Consider the following 23,849-nt stretch of genomic DNA (forward strand, 5'->3'; position numbering starts at 1 on the left):
TCCACGGGTCACGAGGGCAGGCCTCTTCCTCCCCCGTCCCAGGCTGTTCTGGGGGTGGTCACAAGGAGCCAGGTAAGTGCTTCGATGTCCTTAGACTCAGCACGTCCACAACATGGTGTGGCACCTCGAGCTCCGTCCCGCCGCGAGGCCCCACCTGCCGGTACGTCCGACGATGTTGTCCCTTTGGTCCCCCTTGCACGGAACTTGGACGCGTGGCTTGCGCTTTCCAATCCATCGCAATGGCTGGTCTGGACCGTCCGACTCGGCTACGAGATTCAGTTCGCCAGGCGTCCGCCCAGGTTCAGCGGTGTCCACTTCACCTTGGTGAAGGACGAAAACGCTGCTACCTTGCACGGAGATCGCTACCCTCCTACGGAAAGGCGCGATCTAGAATCTGTCCCTCCGGCCGAGATGAAGAAGGGGTTTTACAGCCCCTACTTCATCGTACTGAAAAAAGGCGGTGGGTTGCGGCCAATCTTGGACCTGCGAGTACTGAACCGGGCTTTACACAGACTCCCGTTCAAGATGCGGACACAAAAACACATTCTGATGAGTGTCCGGCATCAAGATTGGTTCGCGGCGGTAGACCTGAAGGACGCGTACTTCCATGTCTCGATCCTTCCTCGACACAGACCCTTCCTGCTGTTTGCATTCGAGGGTCAGGCATATCAGTACAAGGTCCTCCCTTTCGGCCTGTCCCTGTCTCCTCGCATCTTCACGAAGGTCGCAGAGGCAGCCCTTGCCCCGCTAAGGGAGGTGAGCATTCGCATTCTCTACTATCTCAATGACTGACTAATCTTAGCTCACTCTCGGGACATGTTGTGCGCACACAGGGACATGGTGCTCTCACACGTCAGCCGACTAGGGCTTCAGGTCAACTGGGAAAAGAGCAAGCTCCTCCCGGTTCAGAGCATCTCTTTTCTCGGTTTGGAGTTGGACTCTTTGACAGCGTGCCTCACGAACGAGCGCACCCAGTTGGTGTTGGTCTGTTGGAAGGCATTCAAACAGAAAACAGCGGTTCCACTGAAACTTTTTCAGAGGCTCCTGGGGCATATGGCATCCTCAGCGGTAGCCACCCCGCTCGGGTTGATGCATATGAGACCGCTTCAGCACTGGCTTCAGACTCGAGTCCCGAGACAGGCATGGCGCCACGGGACACATCGCATGGTCATCACGCCAGTCTGTCACCGTCTTTTCAGCCCTTGGACCGACCTCTCATTTCTACGGGCAGGTGTTCCCCTAGAACTGGTCTCCAGGCGCGTCGTGGTCCCGATGGACACCTCCAAAATGGGCTGGGGCACTGTTTGCAACGGGCACATAGCCGCCGACTTGTGGACGAGCCCGTGACTGCATTGGCACATCAACTGCCTCGAGTTGTTGGCAATTCTGCTCGCCCTGCGGAGGTTTCGGTCGTTGATCCAGGGCAAGCACGTGTTAGTTCAGACAGACAACACGGCAATGGTAGCATATGTCAACTGCCAAGGTGGTCTGCGCTCTCATTGTATGTCACAACTCTCCCGCCATCTCCTCCTCTGGAGTCAGCAGCACTCCAAGTCGCTGCGAGCCACTCACATCCCGGGCAACCTCAACACTACAGCGGACGTGCTGTCATGAAAGGTTACCCTCAGGGGAGAGTGGAGACTCCACCCTCATGTGGTCCAGCTGATTTGGAGTCAATTCAGACAGGCACAGGTGCACCTGTTCGCCTCCCAAAAATCCTCCCCACTGCCCGCTACAAGGTCAGGGAGGATAAGGAGCAGGTCATCCTGGTAGCACCCTACTGGCCCAACCAGACGTGGTTCTCGGACCTCATGCTCCTCGCGACAGCCCCCCCCCCCCCCCCCCCGGTGAATTCCCCTGAGGAAGGAGCTTCTTTCTCAGGGACGGGGCACCATCTGGCACCCACGACCAGACCTCTGGAATCTCCATGTCTGGCCCCTGGACAGGATGTGGAAGACCTAAGCGGTGGTAGACACGATCACTCATGCTAGGGCCCCCTCTACGAGGCGCCTGTATGCCTTTAAGTGGTGTCTGTTCACATAGTGGTGTTCTTCCCGATGGGAAGACCCCAGAGATGCGCAGTCGGATCAGTGCTTTCCTTTCTGCAGGAGAGGTTGGAAGGGAGGCTGTCCCCTTCCACCTTGAAGATGTACATTGCCGCCATAGCAGCACAACATGACACAGTCGACGGTAAGACCTTAGGGAAGCACGACCTGATCATCAGGTTCCTAAGAGGCACCAGTAGGCTGAATCCCCCCAGACCGCACCTCTTTCCCTCATTGTACCTCTCTGTAGTTATTCAGGGTCTACAGAGAGCCCCCTTTGAACCTTTGCAGTCAGCCGAGCTTAAGGCACTCTCCTTGAAGACAGCCCTCCTGACTGCGCTCACTTCCATCAAGAGGGTAGGAGACCTGCAAGCATTCTCTGTCAGCGAAACGTGCCTGGAGTTCGGTCCGGGCTACTCTCACGTGATCCTGAGACCCCGACCGGGCTATGTGCCCAAGGTTCCCACAACCCCTTTTAGGGACCAGGTGGTGAACCTGCAAGCGCTGCCCCAGGAGGAGGCAGACCCAACCCTTTCGTTGCTGTGTCCGGTGCGCGCTTTACGCATCTATTTGGATTGCACGCAGAGCTTTAGAATCTCTGAGCAGCTCTTTGTCTGCTTTGGTGCACAGCGGAAAGGAAGCGCTGTCTCTAAGCAGAGGATCGCCCACTGGCTCATTGACACCATATCTATGGCATATCACGCCCAGGACATGCCGCCCCCAGTAGGGCTACGAGCCCATTCTACCAGGGGTGTAGCGGCCTCCTGGGCCCTGGACAGGGGTGCCTCTCTAACAGACATTTGCAGAGCAGCAGGCTGGGCAACACCCAACACCTTTGCAAGATTCTACAACCTCCGGGTGGAACCAGTTTCATCCCAGGTAGTGGCACGCAATACAAGCAGATAAGCCCGTGATAGCCAGCAATGTGTATCGCTTGCACATAGTGCCTTCCGCATCCTTTTGAGCTGAAGACGTGCACCATTAATTCCCAGTAGTGTTCACAAGTTTTTTTCCCTGGTTGACTTCCTCCGAGCCCTGTGGCAGTCGAGTCTTCGGAGAGACTCGCTGCCAGCCCAGTACACGTGCTAACTAAGAGCCCTGTTCTGGGGTAGGTGCTCCGCATGTGGCAGTTCCCTGTAAGGCTAACCCCATGTGATATATATCTTCCACTAATTCGTTTCTCTGTTGGCAAACTGCGTCTTTCTTGGGCAGAGCCCCTCTGCCACAGTCTTCATGTTTGTAGTAACTCCTCCCCCATTGGGTAGGATCTACCTTGAAGACTCTCCACATGGTCGGAAAGATCATGTGACATATTCTTCCACTTAAATACCCCCCCCCCCTTTGAGCGAGGTGTGGTCTCTGCGGTGTCTTCCCCTTGGGAGGGACACCCCCCGACTAGACCTGGTGGCCCAGTCGGATAATCCCCCTTCTTTTTTAGGGAGTGGAAAAAGAGAAGGGGAAAAGTGGCCACGACTGGGTTAAGCTTGTCTCTATCTCTTGAGTAGTCAACTTGTCCCCAAAGAGCCGTTCAACACTCATAACTATGTTGGGGAGGTTACGTGTCGACCTGGTGTGCTGGCTATGAGGCACACAGTAGTCTACCCACCACACACTGCCAGTTCACATAACACAGTTCAGCCAATTGTGGCATTTCATATAGGGACCCCTAGTGTCACTACATCGACACAACGTCGAGTGAGTGACAGATAGGGAATGTCATGGTTACTTGTGTAACCTCCGTTCCCTAATGGAGGGAACGAGACGTTGTGTCCCTCCTGCCACAATGCTGAACTACCCGCTGAAATGGCCGGACCTTATATCGGCTCCTCAGCATAAAACCTGAATGAGTGGTTGCATACCAGCTCCTTTTATACCCGTATGTCCGGGGGAGTGGCATGCAAATACCACTCGCCAATTTTCATTGGCCTTTTATCAAAGACCAGAGGTGTCCCGGGCTCCCAAGCGTGACCCCTAGTGTCACTACATCGACACAATGTCTCGTTCCCTCCATCAAGGAACGGAGGTTACACAAGTAACCATGACGCACCCAACCCAACCAAACCTATCCCTAAACCTAACCCTAACAATCTCTTAACAATAATAAAATCTGATAATTGTAATCAAAATTATTTATTGCAAAAATTGCAAAATCAGTACAAAAGTAGTCCAAACAACAATTATTTTATGGTGCTTTTCTGTTGTATGTTTTGGTCCTCTTCTTCAAGTTCAATGGCTATATAATGATGAAATGATAACATTTTTATTTAACATTTTAAAGTTTAGTCGTGGTCAAAGTGATGGAATCCTTTGAAACGAGTTGAATACGGCACCAGAAATCACACAGAACAGAATGAAACCTTCATAATGTCAAATTAGGTATATGCATCAACATTTAATTAATCTCATTGATTTTAAATACAATTAAATTAACCGATTTAATTAATTTGATATAAGGATTTGTAAACATTTATACATCTCTAAAGTTGTTCAATTGGTGTCAATATGACAATATTGTAAGTTTCAGAGTCTTTGCAAACATCAGCAAATGTAGTGTGCTAGAACAACACTTTACAGGAATACCTATAAATACTCATGAGATCACCTTGTTTTGACAGATTTTGTTAGATTCACACATCTAAAGGTCAGAGGCCACTTCACTTCTCTCTCTTACTCATGCACACACAATTCCTGCTAAAGCAGCTGTATTATTGCCTGGCTGTTTTAATTAAACATGAACCTTTGATCTGACTCATTAAGAGGATCAGATTAATTAAGCAAGTTCACAAACTCAATCACTCATTTATCACTCAAGTATCTCTCTGGCTGTGTAATCCATCAGAATGTCACAGGAGATATAAAAGGATATAAAAAAAGATGCTCTGGCTATTTTATTGTTTATTTATTAAAGACAGAGACTAGAGTGACCCTCCTTTTTCCCACCTTCTCCCAAACAATACGATTCGGTGAACCTCATGAAAGCTGCAAAGAAATGTCCAGTCATAATTCATCACAAAAATAAAAAGAGAAATATTAATATAGAAAATGAAGCCAACCCGCATCTCAGAATATCATTCTGAGATGATATTCTTCTCACTACAATTGTACAGAGCGGTTATCTGAGTTACCGTAGACTTTGTCAGTTCAAACCAGTCCACTGACCTCTCTCATCAACAAGGCGTTTCCGTCCACAGAACTGTCGCTCACTGGATGTTTTTTTTTGTTTTTTTTGCACCATTAAGAGTAAATTCTAGAGACTGTTGTGTGTGAAAATCCCAGGAGATCAGCAGTTACAGAAATACTCAAACCATCCCATCTGGCAGCTGAGTCCATGGCATTTGATTTGTGATGCAATGAACAAAATAAATAAATAAAAATAACGAAACAGAAATAAATGGACACTCTGTCTGCAAGTAGTTGTAGCACCCCCTGATGTCGTAGACGTAGCCAGAGTTTGTTTCACCGTGTTGAGCAAACACACCTGCAGAGCAGAACACTCAGTCAGCCAATACGCTTGAATGTACCTACGGAGACTGCTGTATAACATCAATTACCGAGGTGGCTGGCACGACGAACACATAAAGACATGTATGTATCCAATGTAAAAGAAATTACAAGGCAGTTTCGCATGGCACGGGACCTGACAACTGGTAAAATCCAACCCGATCTCGTGAAAATTTGTACATAATTTACGAGTTGGCTATTTTGTATGGTCTCGCACGATGTTGTTTCATAAACTCGTACGGCTTCATCACATGCAAATTCCCAGATGTCTAATGCGGAAGTAAGTGCGAGTTCCACGCACGAGGTGTTAAGGACATACTTATTAATATTATGCCCTTACCCAAACCCCTTATCTAAACGTAACCAATCAGTAGAGTGTGTAAACATGATAGGAAGCTGTTATGTGTGACAGAAGCAAGTAATTGTCGCGTATCAGATGGAAATGATGTCCAGCGACGTCATTGGCTGCAGTGCAAGTCATAGAAATTCAAACGAGTGGAGTCGCACGATATCATACGAATTAGCCAAATTTAGAAATGTCGTACAGATCCTGATGATTTTGTCGTGAGAGTGTGTTGGTAAAATCGCACGCAGCGTTTGTGCAGCCAAGACAGTGCTCGCATCGCGGTTTCGTCATTAAGTCACCCACATCAGGTCTCTCACAGTTTACTAAAACAACATATAAAAATACAAATTCAGAAAAATATTATTAATATTGGGCTATTAAGTCTTTTCAGGTGTAATGTATCCACACATGTAGGCATCTGTAGTCTCTTGTGGTCCACGCAGTGTTGTCAGCTTAAAATGGTCTTTGATGAATTAACTGTAACTTTTTAAATAGTCGGGAAATTTTTGTTTTTGCTAAAGCAGACTGCAATTCTGAGAAACAGATAAACAGCACTTATTTATTGTTTTTCTATATTAAAAGCATTGACGAGCTGCTTAAAATAGGTTCTTTTACAGTTTTTTCCACAATAAAATGCACAGTGAAATATGAATTTATTTTGGGCAGCAACATTTTTTGTTTATAATTTAATTATTGATTGGGTGACCGGTTTATTACACAGGACAGTCCCGGTTTTTGGTATGTTCACTGATTTTTTCTTCTTAAATTTGATCTCCTCTCTGTCCTTCTCACTATTGTCTCTGGTATCGTTTGCAGAGAAGAAAATACTTTTTTTCTTGTGTTGCACGTTGATTTGATGATACTTTAATTCTAGTCTTCAGCAAATCAGCTGAAATGTGTCTGGATACCATGGCAATGACATCATGAGCTCTATGTCATCCTGTCAGTCAGCGCAAATGCCCAAAATAATGCAAAAATGCATTTTCAACAACGAGCTGAAAGAAGGCGATGCATGTCTTCAAGCAACATGTGAAAATGTAAGCGGGGTGTTTTCTGAATGTTCATTTCCCCACGAGCATGGAGGTAAGTCAGACAGGTGTCACATTCAGACAGATACACTGCACTTTTTACAAGCACTTAAAGGAATATTCTGGGTTCAATACAAGTTAAGCTCAGTCGACAGCAATTGTGGCATAATGTTGATTACCAGAAAAATAAATTTCTTAAAAAAAAAAAAGCAAAAATTTAGGTTACAGAGAGGCACTTACAATGGAAGTAAATGGGGGCCAATTTTTGAACATTAAAATACACACTGTTTCAAAAGTATAACCACAAGACATAAAGGATATGTGTGTAACATGATTTCAGTATGATGAAATCACTTACTAACCTTTTCTGTGTAAAGTGTAACTTCTTTGCCATGATGATACAATGTCAGAAACCCTAAAACGACTGTAAATATGACTATATAAACAACTTTACAGCTCAAATAATACATGAGTTTTAACAGAAGAATTAATGTAAGTGCTTTTATAAAATAATAAGCTTCACATTTCTTTGTTTAAACCCTCCAAAAATTGGCCACATTCACTTCCATTGTAAGTGCCTCACTGAAACCTCAATTTTTGTTTTTTTTAAAGAAAAGGAGGGATGAGTTGAAATTCATTTTTGTGATAATCAATATTATGCCACACGTGCTGTTGATTGAGCTTAAATTGTATTGAACCTGGAATATTCCTTAAATGTTGAGATGTGGGGATTGCATTTAGAATTTTAGGTTCCAGTGTTGTGAATTTTGTGTTAAAATGTGTGCCTGACATGACAAGTCTACTCATAATTACACACGCAATATGAAATTATATGGATAGAATAGGCTACGTGGAATTTGTAAATAAAAAAAAAAGCTAAAATGTGATTAAATAGTGAAAAACAAAATATAAAATAAAATATACATTTTCACAAACTATATATTGCAGAAGTTTGCATACCCCTTTTGTTTCAGAATATATGCAAATATAAGAGATAAAAGATTATATATTTTATGTAGTACTGCCATTCAAAAGGTACATTACACAACATTTACTGTAATTTACACAAATCATCCTGTTCAAAAGTTTGCATCCCCTTGGTCCTTGTGTTGCCTTCTTGAGCATCAATGAATGTTTGCACCTTTTGTGTCCATCAATTGTCCTAAATGTCAAAAGCTGGATGTCTATATCATTTAGCCACTGTTGGGAAGAACTCAAATGTGCAAAAGATGTTGGGAAACCAAAGAATGTACAGAATTTTTCTTAAGAAAACTGGGCAGCTTCACAGCTCAGGACAAAGCAGGGACTTGTGGACAATTATTAAACAAACAGTCATTAATCATAGAGAAAGCAACACACCATATTAAAGGGTTTGCTCTTGTGCCAGTAGCTCTAAAGCTCGCGTGCAGTCCGTCTCATGAATGCGCACAGGAGATCAACGGTCGGTGAAGAGTTTCACTTAATAATACATCAGATTTTGGTTTGTTTCTCACCAAACCTTATCGTACCTTATCCTTGAGAACAAGTCATGAGTCGTATACAATACTTTACTAGGCTCCTGAATTATACTTTTGTGTCCTTTTGAAGCTTGAAGAAGTGGTCACCATAAACTGCCATTGTGTGACATCACTGAGCACAATTTTTTTTTTTTTTTTTTTTTTTTCACAATTTCTCCCTTTGTATTAAAAAAAAGAAAGTCATATGGAGTTATAACAACACAGGGGTGAGTAAACAATGACTGAATTTTCATTTCTGGGTGAACTAATCCTTTTAGAACCAAGGGAATGTAAACTTTTGAACTGGATAATTTGTTTTAATTCAGTTACCATTTTGTCTTGTGAAATAACTGTTGTCAAATAGCTCCTTTAAGGTAGTACTAAATACATTTTTATGATACCTCTTTTTTTTTTTTTAAATGATAGCACATGGATGCATCATGGTTTTAGGTGCACAAGTTGTGCATAGAACTGCCCCACGTTTTCCGTAAATTAACTATCATGTCTGTGTTAAATGGCCCTAATATTAGCAGTGGGCATTACCAGTGTTTTCGGATGTAGCATTTGTCGTCAAGTCGTGAGATGTAACTTCTCAGCGAGTGCTAATTACTACTGTGTTGACTCATTATTTTCCCAAACCAGTCGGCAGATAGAGACAAAAAATAAATCTCAGCAAATATTATTTCTTTAGATAGGGATCATTTTAGATAAAACTAAACTAAATTGAAAGGACAAATTGAAAATGAAGTAGAAATAAAAAACAAAATTAAAATTCGAAACAATAATAACTCTGGTTGTAATGACTAATGCAGCTTTCACTTTCTTTGGTGTATGTTTGTGTGGAGGGTAAAAAGCAACAAATAATTGAAATGTCAACAAAATGCAAGAAGAAGTGTGTTGAAGGACAGTTTTGTCTTCAGACACTTAAAGCATATGCTTTCATTCCGAAACCACTTTGAAGTTTGTTCAGCAGGAAACTTTTCATAAAATAGAGGTGTTTTTGTTACATTTATATTGACAATTGTTTTTCTTAGTTGTGAAAGTTAAAATAATCTTAAAATATTCATGTTGTGTTTACGATTACAATTTGAATTCAGATTCAAGAACAGATTCATTTGGACTTTGACTTGACTCGGACTCGGCCTGTTATGGACTTGGTCTTGAGTCCGACTTGGCCCCTTTTGGACTCGGACTCAACTTGGACTTGATTGTTTAAAGACTCGGACTTGACTCAGACTCGATACTGCGGACTCGAACCCAACACTACTGTGTGTGTGTATATATATATATATATATATATTATTCTGAATTGTTAGGTATTTTTGTAAAATGCAATGGTATAGTAAGTTACTAAATTGAATGCTGACTTTAATAATAAAAACATTGTGTCTGCACATTATATACATCACTGAATTCACAGAAATTAGAATTTTGGGTGAAAATGTGATTTATTTTCATTAAAATAATGTCACGACACACGATGGTCATAAAAACAGCCTTCATTTTCTTCATGTAAAATATAATTTCAACATTTTTTTCTGTTGATTTTGGGATGACATTTCGGACAATTTCAAACAAGTTTCACCCAGCTGCTTCCCTCCACATTTCTTTTTTTGCCTTAGGATCGGACATGCTGGTGGAGGGATCTAAGGAAATATGTGTTGTTGAGACCCATGGGGTGGTTGCTATTTCTGGTGGTCACAGTGTAAAAGAGCTCCATCTTTTTCTCTTTGCCTCTCCACCACACCCTTGCTGTTATAATGGTCTTAAATACTGCCAAAAAATACTATACTCACCAGCACACCCTGATACAAACAAAGATACACACTTGGAGTCAAGGTTCAAATGATTCAGTGGATTGTTTACTAAGACTCAGTCAATGCAGGGTTGTGGAAAGTCGACATACTCAAAAATAAATCCCACTGAAGGAGTAGAGAGAAACAGAGAGAGACAGACATACAGACAGACAGACAGACAGATGTGCTTCTTCAAAGCACTTGCTAAAAAGTTTGTCTATAAAGCTCTCATAAAACGAAATAAGGTTTTCAGACAATTATAATTTAAAAAAATTTAATCCACACAAAACCATCTGGTTACTAAACAGCTCCAATGATGTGTAGGTATATTAAATATCATATAGGAATACATTTGTCCCCACTGTTTATTTTGGTTGCAACAACAAAAGTACATTTTAAGTGTTATATCAAGTAGAAATCGCTCCTTATAACATTTGTATGTTACATCTTTTTATAGTGCAGAAGTTAACTAAATCTGATAAACTTGATTCATAATATATATATATATATATATATATATATATATATATATATATATATATATATATATATATATATATATATATATTATTTCTGTACATATACATATACATTTAGGGGGGTGGGGTGAATTCACTAAGAATGAAGCACAGTTTATTTGAAAATGCTGTCTCTGCCAAATTCACTAAAGGAATTATGCAGATTAGTCAACATCGCAAACACGCCCACAAAATCTGTGCTCTACACAATTAGCCAGATACAAATCGGATCTTGCAGGCCTGTTCTGAGCGCTATAGTGTGGAGGATACAGCAGACCAATGCGATTTGGCTAACTCTGGGCTTTGCAAAATCAAAAAATGACCGGAATCACCTCTTTAAAATGCTGAAAGTACACTTGACTACACCACGCATATGGATATATGCCAGGTTATATAACACTTCTCCATCATTTCATTATTTTTAGATTAATTACTGGTACTATACTGAAAGAAAATGTACACAAACATGTCTTTTAAACAAAACTAAGTTAACCACCTGCTTTTCTCGGGCGTTAATAGCACATCATTAATTGAGCTGGTCAAATAGCACAGAGCTATGGGAATGAAGCGCTATTTATAATGAGCTTAAAATACTTACAGTAGAGAGGAGGCATATTTGCGCGGAAAGGATTAAGGATGATGTAATTTAGATACACAAGACGCAACACTATTTCAGTGCTGATTGCACCTGCCTTAAGATTGCATGTGTTTTTGTTTTTTTTAATACCATGCAAAATAGTATTGCAACTGTTTAGTGAATTTGTCCTTTAGTTTTCTTTGAGGGGTAGGTTTGGAGTTTGTGTCAGCATTATTTTAAGTAGCTTTTTATAAAAACAGTAGTTTGTAGTGGGTCCTCATTTAGCTTGGTATACGTGTGTGTGTGTGTGTGTGTGTGTGTGTGTGTGTGTGTGTGTGTGTGTGTGTGTGTGTGTAAGAATGTGTGAGATACGATGAGCTGTCCAGCTCTGAACTCTAAGTGATCCACCCAAACCCCCAGCACCCCCCTTCCCCTCCTGTCAAGGACCATGGCGTTGCTGTGGAGACAGGCCATGCATATGATGGATGGTTGGTTTCCTGCAATGTTACCCCAGCATGATGCTGTTACTATGATAAATGGTACCATAAGTAACAAATCTCTACATATCTGCATGGCAGCAGACCACAGAAAAATACAAACAGCACTGAGGGATGGGTCACGGCCCATTCTCTCATCTTACACACTCTAATATACAGGAAATTGCACGCACACGCACGCACACACACACACACACACACACACACACACACACACACACACACACACACACATGTTGGTGCAGCTATCATTATGAGGACTCTCCATAAACATAATGATTTTTATACTGTACGAACTATAGATTATATCCCCTAACCCTACCCCTAAACCTAACCCTCACAAAAAACTTTCTGCATTTTCACATTTTCAATAAAACATAATTTAGTATGTTTTTTAAGTGATTTGAATTATGGGGACACTAGAAATGTCCTCATAAACCACATTTATAGCATAATACCCTTGTAATTACCAGTTTGTAACCTAAAAAAATTTCCTCATAAACCCACACACACACACACACAAATAAAACAGCAGTGCTGGACCAGGACACTTTCTTAACCCTATCTAAATAAAGAAGTCCACTGCATTTTTTTCATCGACTCACCCACACTTGTTTTTCATAGTGGGAACTCCCCATTGACTTTTTTATTTTTTATTTTATTCAACTGATAGAGTGTTGCACTTGCAATGCAAAGGACCAAAGTACTAGTCCTGCAAAAAACATGAGTCGACACAAGCCGAAAGTGTCAAAGATCACACATTTGTTTTTATTGTTTTTGACACTATTGGTTAGGTTTAGGTTTAAGGTTTAGGGTAGGGAGGTAGGTAAGTTTTGTTGATTTAAACCTCGATAGAGCATTGACCTTAAAAACCTCATCTGTTTGGGAGAAAATGTAACTTGCTTTTCATGCTACACAGTGGACATTTCACCTCAGAACTGCCACAATACATGTTATGAATCACATAGTATAATTTAGCAAAAATGTCGCCAAGATCACGTAATGTCCATGACATGACTGAAAAAGTCTTAGTTCCACTATTAAAACATGCACATCTAGAGTTTTCCAAACAACATTCATCCCACATCCACCCACATCTCGCGTTGACAAACACTTTTGCTGACGCACTCAAAAGAGAGCCATTTCTAATAAATTTTCCTCCAAAAATAACCTTTAGAAATAGAATGATGGATTAGCTCTGGACCTCTTTTGAGATTTTAGAGATTATACATATATATTTGTTTTTAAGAGTGCTAGATTCGGTACCATTGCCCACCGAGCATGTGCCCAATTAAGAGAGTGGAATGACCTTATTAAAGAACATGAGTCCAGCTGCCAGTCACCGCTCTGTGAAGCTTGACTGACAGCTCCAACTCATACCTATGGTTGCATTACCACATCAAAGAGCCACAATACATGGGTTGGACTGTAAACAAATAAAAAGAACTAACCTTGTAACTCTTTTCTCCTTTTTCTTGTATTCATCATTTAGTCACCAGTTTGACTTCTCTCTGTCTCCTTGCATACACTCACTGAGCACTTTATTTGGAACACCTGTACACCTACTTATTCATGTGATTATTTAATCAGCCAATCGTGTGGCAGCAGTGCAATGCATAAAATCCAGCGGATACAGGTCAGGAGCTTCAGTTAATGTTCACTTCAACCATCGAGATGGTTGGAATAGAGAAAAAAATTGATAAAAGTGATTTGACCATGGCATGATTGTTGGTGCCAGACGGGCTGGTTTGAGTATTTCTGTAACTGCTGATCTCCTGGGATTTTTAAACACAACAGTCTCTAGAGTTTACTCCGAATGGTGGCAAAAACAAAAAACATCCAGTGAGTCGCAGTTCTGCTCTAAATTTGTAGTAAGCAGAATAGCATCTCAGAATGCACATCACATCGAACCTTGAGGCAGAGGACCATGTTGTGAACTTTATTAGGACTGTAGTGTTTCTAATAGAGTGCTCAGTGAGTGTATATCATAATACATAAATATTTGTTCATTTACCAGTACATTTGCGTTTTACATTTTTATGGAGGATCACCAATATGACAATGTGAAATTTATTTAGGTCAAAAGTGATGCACTCTGATCATGTTGAAAATGAAGGGCTGCCATAACCTAATGGTTAGAGTATATTCTGCAGCATATTGATCTGCGGGTGACATGAGCTTGGTCAGGCAATTGTTGTTTCGTGTTGTGTCATTTTCTGTCCAATCTTGACCCTCACGGTCAATAAAAGGGGATAAAAGCCAAAATAGGCTAAAATAAAATGAAAATAAAATGGGCAATTAAAATTAATGGGCAATTTCAAGACACCCCCAGAATTCTTATCAATATTATATCGATATTATATTGATATTTTAGATATCCCTAATGTTAACCCAAACCACTTACTATATAAACAATATAAAACATGTAACTGACAGTTAAATTTAGTCAGAATAATTTTTGTTAAATAACAATATTACATAGATATTTTTGAGCACCTAACCCCACCCCTATGCCTAAACCTAACCAATTCTCAACAATATAAAAGGCGTAAAAAGCAGTTAAAAGCAGATAGTAAATCAAACAGCTAATGCTGCATTCAATGTCCTCAGAAGTCATACGATAGATCTGTGTGAGGAACAGAGTGAAACTGAAGGTTTCATCTCATTCAAAAAGGTGCATCCAAATATTTGCATTTACATCACTGACGTCAAAGCTGTTGTAGCATAATATTTTAATGATCATTTTTATGGTGCTTTTCTCAATGTTTAAGCTGCAACTCTTAAAACTCCCATTATGTCCAAAGGTAAACTAAATAAAAACTGAATGATAACGCAGAATGATAATGAGGACAGAATTTTCAAATCATTTAATTTTAAAATGTTGCCTTGGGTAAAGTAATGGAATTGAATGTGGCATCAGTGTGATATTCAAAATACAGACCAAATATGATGTTTTGGTGGTGAAAGCAAAAAGTCGCAGTGAAACTTTGTTTTAAAGAGTGTGTTGCATAGCCCCAATTTCTTTTTTTTTTTTTTTTTAATAAACAGGTTGTCCAGAACTAGGCTTAAATGAAGGTTTATTACTCTTCAGGCCACTGTCATGAAAATATATTTTCAGAATTAGGACTTGGAATAAATTCAAGACGTTTGGTAACACTTTTTCATTTAGTTAACACTTCTTCTTTAAACAGATCTTGTCTGTTTAAAGAATAATTTTTGGCAGATGCATTTTTTGACCCAAACTGATTTGTGTGACTGCAAATGGAACTGATGTGATCATAATCTTGTTATAAAGTTGTTATAGACTATAACTAAGCCAGCCACCACCCACCACAGAACTGGGATGAAGAAAGGTTACCTCACAGAAATGACGGAAAACAAAATGAAACAAAACAGAGTGACGGGCAGACCGAACCTGATGTTCCATTAGCAATGCCTGCTGGGAAATCAGGATGCCTGCTTTCTAGAGCATATCTTATCCTGTGTGTGTGTCTGTCTGTGTGTGTGTGTGAAGGAGAAAGTGAGACAGACAGAAAGAGACCTTCCATGTCTCTTTCTCACACATTCTCTCTATCCTACACCCCTCGAACCTCCAATGTCTTTCTATGACTCTTTATATTCTGAGACACCTAACACACACACACACACACACACACACACACACAGAGAGAGAGAGAGAGAGAGAGAGAGAGAGAGAGAGAGAGAGAGAGAGAGAGACAAACACATACTGTACTGTTTAGGGCTAGCCTCCCTTGACTGCAACTGCAGGACAGCTGGAAATATTGAAACCATATGCAGTTTGTGTGAGTGTATGTGCCAGAGAGAGAGAGAGAGAGAGAGAGAGAGAGAGAGAGAGAGAGAGAGAGAGAGAGAGAGAGAGAGAGAAAGAAAAAAAAGATCTTTATCAGAGGAACCTTCGGGGAAGACATTCTCATCTTTTTTGCTGGGTGGGTGTGGGAGAGAGCGAGTGTGTCGGACGAATAGACAGAATTGATCTAACTCAGAGCAGAAAGCTTTGGATTCAATCATAGGTGAAAGTTCACTGACCTCCGGGTCAGGCACAAAGACTTTGGAAAGTAGCATGCAAGCATTCTGCATGCAACACATAGGCCTACAGTTCAAGCAGTTTCATACAGAGATAACCAGTCAAAAGTTTGGACACACAGTTAGACTATGTTTTTCATGATCTTAAAAACCTTGACTTTTGCTTAAATGCATGAAAATAGTTTTTTAGACAATTAGAATCAAAGCTAACAAATGAATATTCTTACAAAACTAACATATTAATTGAATTATTTATTTATTTTTTAAATTGGATAAGTTGGACCGCATAGTGCAGCAACGTTTGTCACATAACAGTAGCTGACTCACAAGAGTTTTGGTGGGGAAAATGCCTATTGGAATGTCACAGCTTGCTAAAGTTACACATTAGTCATCTCAAAGCAAAATGTAATTTAAAATAGAGCCGTCAGAAGTAACGAGTTAAAGCATGTGATCAATTAAAAAAATTTAACGTGTTCATTTTTCTTAATCGCGATTATCACGTTTACTGTTAATAAAGCATAAACCAGCATAAACACTGTTTGGGAGGGCTGAACCTTTGAGTCTGCGTGGAGTCATTACACTGACAAACACACCACAAACACACACAACAGCGCCTCACTGTCAGTGATAAAATGATGGAGAAAGGACCTCTAAGCGCTATTTGATGTAAAAAACAAGCCCAGATGGGACTTGCGATATAAATCTAGTATTTTTCAGCCTACAGTATGTAAGGCACATTTTAATTACCACTAAGGTACGTCAAGTCTTAAAAATCACCAAAATGAGAATGAGACATTTTTGTGTGCAAACGCTTTTTATGTGGAGTTCAAAGCAGACGCTGGCATCGACGTTTAACGCTGGAACTGACGCCTTGACATGAATCATGAATGCTGCTTCACGATTGCTGTAGGAAAGCAGATAGCCACAGTCTACCAGCAGATAAATATTGTAGATGATGAGAGTTTAAGAGATTTAATGCCCATTGTAATGAACAGGCAACCTATTGTGAGACTTAAGTTCTTTCAATTAGTCAAAGTCCCACTTAGACTTTGAGGAATGTTTAATGTTACCAGTGTTGGGTAAGTTACTCTAAAGAAGTAATTAATTACTAACTACTAATTACATCTTCTACAGTGTAATTAGATTAATGTACTAATTACTCTGTCTGAAAAGTAATTGCATTACTTATTACTAATTACTTTCTAAAACCCTTATCAACCTCGACCAGATGAAAAATACAAGGATAGACATGCAATTGTTCTTTTAATTCTTTCAAATAAATCATATAACATCAAATATATTATTCATGAACTGGCCAAAGAATTTAATGGGGCTGCATTTTAGAAAACATTAGATTATACATTTTAACATTAAACGTTAAATTTTGATTTCAAATTCACCATTGTTTTATACAGAATTGTTCTATAGTCTATACAGTATTTAACACAATTACATCAGAAGTAACTGTAATTAAATTACTGAAAAATTAAGAGTAAGCCCTTACTTTAATTTTCAATTAAAAAGTAATTTAATTACAGTAATTAATTACTTGGTAATGCATTACACACAACACTGAATGTTACTTGAATAGGTGATATTTTAGTGCATTTCTATCTTTATACTGTGGAAGGCTTTGTTTGGAAAATGTTAGTAAAGCATTATATTGTTACATATTGTTTTGTTTTGTTTTCTTTCCTAAGATGAAAATAAATGCATTTTGACAGGAAAAGAAGAATATATAGGATAAAATTTCAGCATTTTCAAAATCTGCAATTAATTATGATTAACTACAAAAATGATGCGATTAATCATGATTCAAAAAAATGATCGACTGCCATTTTTTTCTGAAGTCACACCAAATTCACCCCAAAACAAAATGCATAAAAAAACCTTGTTGTTGTTGTTTTTTTTTTTAATCAGTGGCTTCCTAGAAACATGAACAAGGAGGGGGAAAATATATCATCAATCTCTATGCTTGGGTATCTGAGGATTAAAAGCAGATCTGTAATCTAGGCAAAGTATTACTACTTTGAAGAAGCTAAAATGTAAGGTACTAATGATTTTAAAGTTTGTGGTCACTACAATTCATATACTTCCATTTGTGCATTTTCATAGTTTTGTTGACTTATATTCTAAATGGACATATAGTAATAATGAATGAGTAACTTTTGAAGTGAATGTGTACATTTGAATGTCTGTTTACATGTTTGTGTTTGTGTATTTATGTATATGATCATTCTTTATCAGTATATTGTTAATGGCTATTGGCAGAAGTAATAAAGCAGTTGTGTTTTCACCAAGGGTTGACCTATCATAAAAAAAAGTTCAGCCCATTTATGTGTGTGTGCACCCCACAGAGCATTGAAGCATTTTCACCCCCTTTTACTTCATTCATATATTTATTAATTAATGTTTTGCTCTTCCTTTTACATCAACTGATTCCTCCCTGCGATGCAGTCTTCTTCAGACACCTTTTCCGTCTTTCTCCAAACACACACACACACACACACACACACACACACACGTTGGTGCAGCTATCATTATGAGGACTCTCCATAGACATAATGATTTTTATACTGTACAAACTATTGATTCTATCCCCAAACCCTAACCCTACCCCTAAACCTAACCCTCACAAAAAACTTTCTGCATTTTTACATTTTCAATAAAACATTGTTTAGTATGTTTTTTAAGCAATTTTAATTATGGGGACACTAGAAATGTCCTCATAAACCACATTTATAGCATAATACCCTTAAAATTACCAATTTATAATCTAAAAAAGTCCTCGTAAACCACTTAACCCTTTTACACACACACAGAAAACACAAAAACTCCACTTACAAAAAAATATCGCCATGTTTTTATTTTTTGGAAATGTGGTAACAGCATGGCACTTATGTAAATACTATGGTATATCAATATGGTACAATCATTCAGTACTATGTTACAGTGTGGTCCAAAAGTCTGAGACCTCTAGTGAATATTCGTCCTTTGTGTGTGTGTGTGTGTGTGTGTGTGTGTGTGTGTGTGTGTGTGTGTGTGTGTGTGTGTGTGCAAAATTTAATTCAGTTTTATATGATCAAGTGGATGTAAAAAAAAAACAAATGACATTTTGTTGACAAAGTTGTGCAGAAAACTTTTTAGTATTTGGTATGTCACAATTTTGCTTTAATGACAGCATAAATTCAAGCTGACATGGAATCTAAAAGTTTGTGCAAAAACTGATGATTATGGTATCCAGCATGATTTGACATTGTTCCAAAGAGCATCTTGTGTGCTTTAATAGAAACAAGGAAATCTGACCTTTTGAACAAAGGAGTTAACATGGTCAAAGTCAAAAATTTGCTAACATTTTAATTAGTGACCTAGAAATACTAAAGAATCTTAAGGCAAAATATTTATGTTTATTTCCAGTTTTAAATGTGGTCTCAGACTTTTGGACCAGATCTAATCATAGTACAATGATATTACCATCAATATACCATGATGGTACCACCAAAAAGTGCTATTTTGTGAAGTACTAAAAATCCTCTTCAACAAATTATTATTTTTATTATTATTATTATTATTATTATTATTATTATTATTTGCAAATAATGATCAAAGCATGTTGAATACAGCTGGGAGGGTCCAATACAGGAATATACATTTTGGAATAAGACATTTTCTCATCACGCCCACTTGGCTATGGGCCCCAGCCAATGTTCCAACATCCTGTCACTCACCTGCCAATCCAGAGATCCTGGCACTCAAGAGGTCTAGCTGTGTGTGGCTGAATGTTCGGCCTTGTTCTGCAAAACAAGCAAACAGGCACAAACGTTACTTTTTTCGCTCCAAACCATTCAAACCCAAAGTGTTGATGCAAATGTTTATTTCATCACATCTTTAGTCAGCAACTCTTTATTTCCCTTTTATTTTTCAGAATGTCTTTTTTCAGCTGTTTTTCTTTAAATGACAGCAATTGATTTCCCTATTCTGTAAGCTTGAAACTCATTTGCTCCCAAAAACATGGTTGAAAAAAAAAAAGAGTCATCTATGGGCCACATTTAATTCCTAGTCAAAAGACTTTTGTGCATGCCTCTATCTCCCTTCTCTCAGTCTTGTATCCTCTCTCTCTTGCCTTCCCCGCTTTTTTCCCATTCTTTTCTTTGTGTCTGAACTGAGCTCTGACCAGAATACTGATGTCATGGATTTGTGCAGTGCATTTGGACACGCAGAATGACTTTCTGGCCCTTTTGTTTCCCACCGCACTGCCAGATCCTTCTGCGCTGAGGCCGCTGAAAGAAAGCAGGCCCAATTACCAAAGCAGGGGGGCTTAGTGTGGGCCACGCCACAAAAACACACTAACGCAAAACAGAGCGCGACAAGTTTATTCAGATGAACTGGGCTGAAACTACACTCTGCAATCAAGAGAACAGCTTACAGAGACCTTAGCCAGGGAGGTTAAGTTATTTAGCTTGATGGTTAATGACAGTGTGGGAACGACCATAGGAATGTATGAGGAAAAAGAGGGAGAAAGAGATGGAGGGGAACTGAAGAGATATCCGATCAAATGGAATCAGTGCTCCATCAATCACTGTGATTAAGATGTCAAGCTGTCAGTCATGAAGATTAAACTGGGGGGACTCATGCATATTAATGAAAATGTTTTGGGTGGGATCCGAACATGTTAAGCTGTATTACAGAAGAGGTAAGACTAAAGCATGTGGAGAGGTAATTAGAGAGGCCACCATTTACCCGAGACAAAAGCAGGGTTGAAATGGTCTTTTGTCAGTCATTTTACGTTTGTAAATCATTCAGAAGTTTTCACATAGTAGGTGTTGCAATTACTAGTCAACTACTCAGTTAGTCAGTAAGTTTTGCCACTCGTCGACACATTGGGTCCGTGCCGAGAACTTGCGGATCACATGATTACAGTTGCGCCTGTTCCCTATGGTGGTAGCAGGAGGGAAATTCCTCAGTCTACAAACTGCAATCTGTGTATTTGCATGTAAATACATTTTCAAATATAACACACAAAACATTTTAAATTATGTTAAAGTGTAAATTAAATAAACACTGAGCTTAAAAATCATGTAAGAGGAAACCGCACTGCACATTTAAAGTGTTTTTGTTTCACATAAAAGACTATATTCTTGCGACACGCCCTGAAACCAATCAAGAAACTATAGGAAAATTACTGTTTTTGCACCATTTATGACTACACAAGAAACAAATACTTACACATAACCGAGCGCAAGGAGAGAAAGAGTGAAGCCACACTAATACTACGTACAGGAACGATCGTTAAAATGAAAATTGTCGCACTATGGTTTAAATGGGTTTCTTTCTTGTATTTAATCTGTCAAAATAACAGACATCATTTGAAATTATCCGTCAATCTTTTTAAAATATGAAGAATAGTGGAAAGATTTAGGTTAACACAACCTTATAACATTTACATAAGATAAACATTGACACGGCAAGTAATGAACAAGTTGGCTACTTTTATGGGCGGTTAGTCGACTAGTAAAGAGGAGGAGCCATGCAAGCCCTATCACACAGTAAACAAAATTACGCAATGCTTCATAGTCAAAAAGCGTTTTTTCTAGACAGGCTCAGTTCAGTCCTTCAGTGTAAGTCTACAGGGTTTAGAGAAATCCCTAACCCTAAGTATGAACAATAGTAAAATTGACGCTTGCCATAGCAAGCACCATCAAAAAAGAAAAACAAAAAGCTCCAAAATTAAAATACTACCATACCACGATAAAATACTGTTGGACAAAGTTGTGCAATTGCTGAAATTAGGGGTTGCACGACTACTGATTTTTAATTGTTGACTAGTCCATTAGTCGAGCAGCGTGAAGCATTTACTTGTTTCCATTAATCATGGTATAAATATTGTGTGGGGGGTGTACTTACTTGTTTTGATTATTATGTATAGAATCTATGCCCCTGAGTAAATATATACAGTTTTAAGGCATGGCAGCCCCTCACTACAGAAAAAAAAAAAAAAAAAAAAACATTGCATTACTATTTATAAGTTGAAAGTTTGCTTGGTGCAAAACAATCTGGAATAATATGAAATAATGAAACAGTCCCCTCTATGCAGTCTGAACTTGTTTTGAATGTTGAATCTTTGTGACACCTGCGCTAAAAATATTCTATGAATGAAACAGAGCGCAGGTGTCACGAAATGTGTTTTTGAAAATTTGAAGTTCTTTTTAAATTGACATGGTGTTTAAAATATGCTGGTCCTGTGCGAGATGCTGAAGAAACAGCGAGATGTGGTGCAAATGTCAAATACATTTGTCCAGCATGTGTTTACATAGGAAAACAATGGGAAAACAGAACAAATGTTCTCAAAAACACATTCGGTGTGAATGGCCCCTAACACGTTTGTTCGCGCGTGTCTGTGAGTGAGAGCGCGTGCGCGAAACAAGTTCGGTAGGCCTGTTTATTAATTACAAACCTGACACGAACCCCAAGCCCTACTTGAAAAACTGCGGGTCACGTCAGGCCCGGGTCGGGTTCCAGACCTCTACATCCAAGTCATAAGTCCCAACACATAAAGTTGACAATCCGTCAATCAAGTATTCCATCAGGTTATCAAAATCCAACATGAAGCTCTTTTCTAACTGTTGCTGAATCGTGTTTTTGAAGGAGTGAACAGCATCCAAGTCATATGTCCCAACACACAAAGTTAACAGTTGGGATATATTCCATCAGGTCATTGAAATCCAACTTAAAATGCTTTTCTAACGGTCGCCAAATTGTGTTCTTGAAGGAGCAAACAGCATCCAAGTCAGATGTCCCAACACACAAAGTTGACAATCGGTATGTATTCAGTCAGGTCATTGAAATCGAACTTGAAGCACTTTTCTAAATGTTGCTGAATCATGTTCTTGAAGGAGTGAACAGCATCCAAGTCATATTTCCCAACACACAAAGTTGACAATCAGGGTGTATTCCATCAGGTCATTAAAATCCAATCTGAAGCGCTTTTCTAACTGTTGCCAAATCGTGGTCTTGAAGGAGCGAACAGCATCCAAGTCAGATGTCCCAACACACAAAGTTGACAATCTGGATGTATTCCGTCAGGTCATCGAAATCCAGTTTGAGTGCTTTTCTAACTGTTGCTGAATTGTGCTTTTCAAGGAGCAAACATTCAAGTCAGATTTCCCAACGCACAAAGTTGACAGTCAGGATGTATTCCGTCAGGGCATCAAAATCCAGTTTGAGCGCCTTTCTAACTGTTGCCGAATTGTGATCTTAAAGGAGCGAAAAGCACCCAAATCAGAAGTCCCAACTCACAAAGTTGATAATTGGGATGTTTTCCATCAGGTCATCGAAATCCAACTTGAAGCACTTTCTAACTGTTGCTGAATTGTGTTCTTGAAGGAGTGAACAGCATCCAGGTCAGCATAACACCAGTATTTCGTTCAATTTGAAGGCCAGTTTGCATCTATTACAGGTTACAGTAGCATTTGTGCCATCTTTACCAGAGTATGGAATATGAAATGTTCTGAACATTATCAGTGTTGATACAATGCTATGTGCATGTGTAATACAGATACAGAGAATATGTAAGATTGTTGTTGATTCCTTAATGGGCTGCTTTGTTGAGCAGAGCAACACAGTAAAAAAAAAAAAAAACAATGGTTCTGAAGTGATTTCTGTGTGTGCATCTTTTAATGTGAGTCTGACAGATAACGGCCTATATTTGAGCCCACAGTATTTCCTACAGACAAGATTATAAATCACCCAGTGAGCGATTAGTCGACTTCAGGCTGATGTTGTCGACTACATTAGTTAAACGATAATTAACTGACATATTTCTAAAGGGGTTGAGGTGAATTAATGAGTGTCTTTGCTAGTGTCTTTCTCTTGCACAGTGAGACACATTAGTATGACATTGACAGCAGGTTCAAGCTCAGCCGTCACTCAACATTTTGCCTCCAGCTATGAGCCCACACTGATCCTCTCCTCTTCCTCTTTACACCTCTCCCTCTCTTTCAC

The 23,849-nt window shown here is 39.4% G+C and overlaps 1 protein-coding gene across 1 annotated transcript in view; it reads right to left on the bottom strand.

The window, feature by feature from the left end:
* The window catches only part of LOC127419946 (extracellular sulfatase Sulf-2-like), a 292,694-nt gene that overhangs the window by 227,035 nt on the left and 41,810 nt on the right, over window positions 1–23,849 (bottom strand). Inside the window, exon 2 of the mRNA XM_051661796.1 lies at window positions 19,577–19,642. The gene's annotated coding sequence lies outside the window, so the exon portion shown is untranslated. The remainder of the gene's footprint in view (window positions 1–19,576; window positions 19,643–23,849) is intronic.

Source organism: Myxocyprinus asiaticus, chromosome 29 (genome assembly GCF_019703515.2).
Source record: "Myxocyprinus asiaticus isolate MX2 ecotype Aquarium Trade chromosome 29, UBuf_Myxa_2, whole genome shotgun sequence".
Classification (NCBI taxonomy): Eukaryota; Metazoa; Chordata; class Actinopteri; order Cypriniformes; family Catostomidae; genus Myxocyprinus; species Myxocyprinus asiaticus.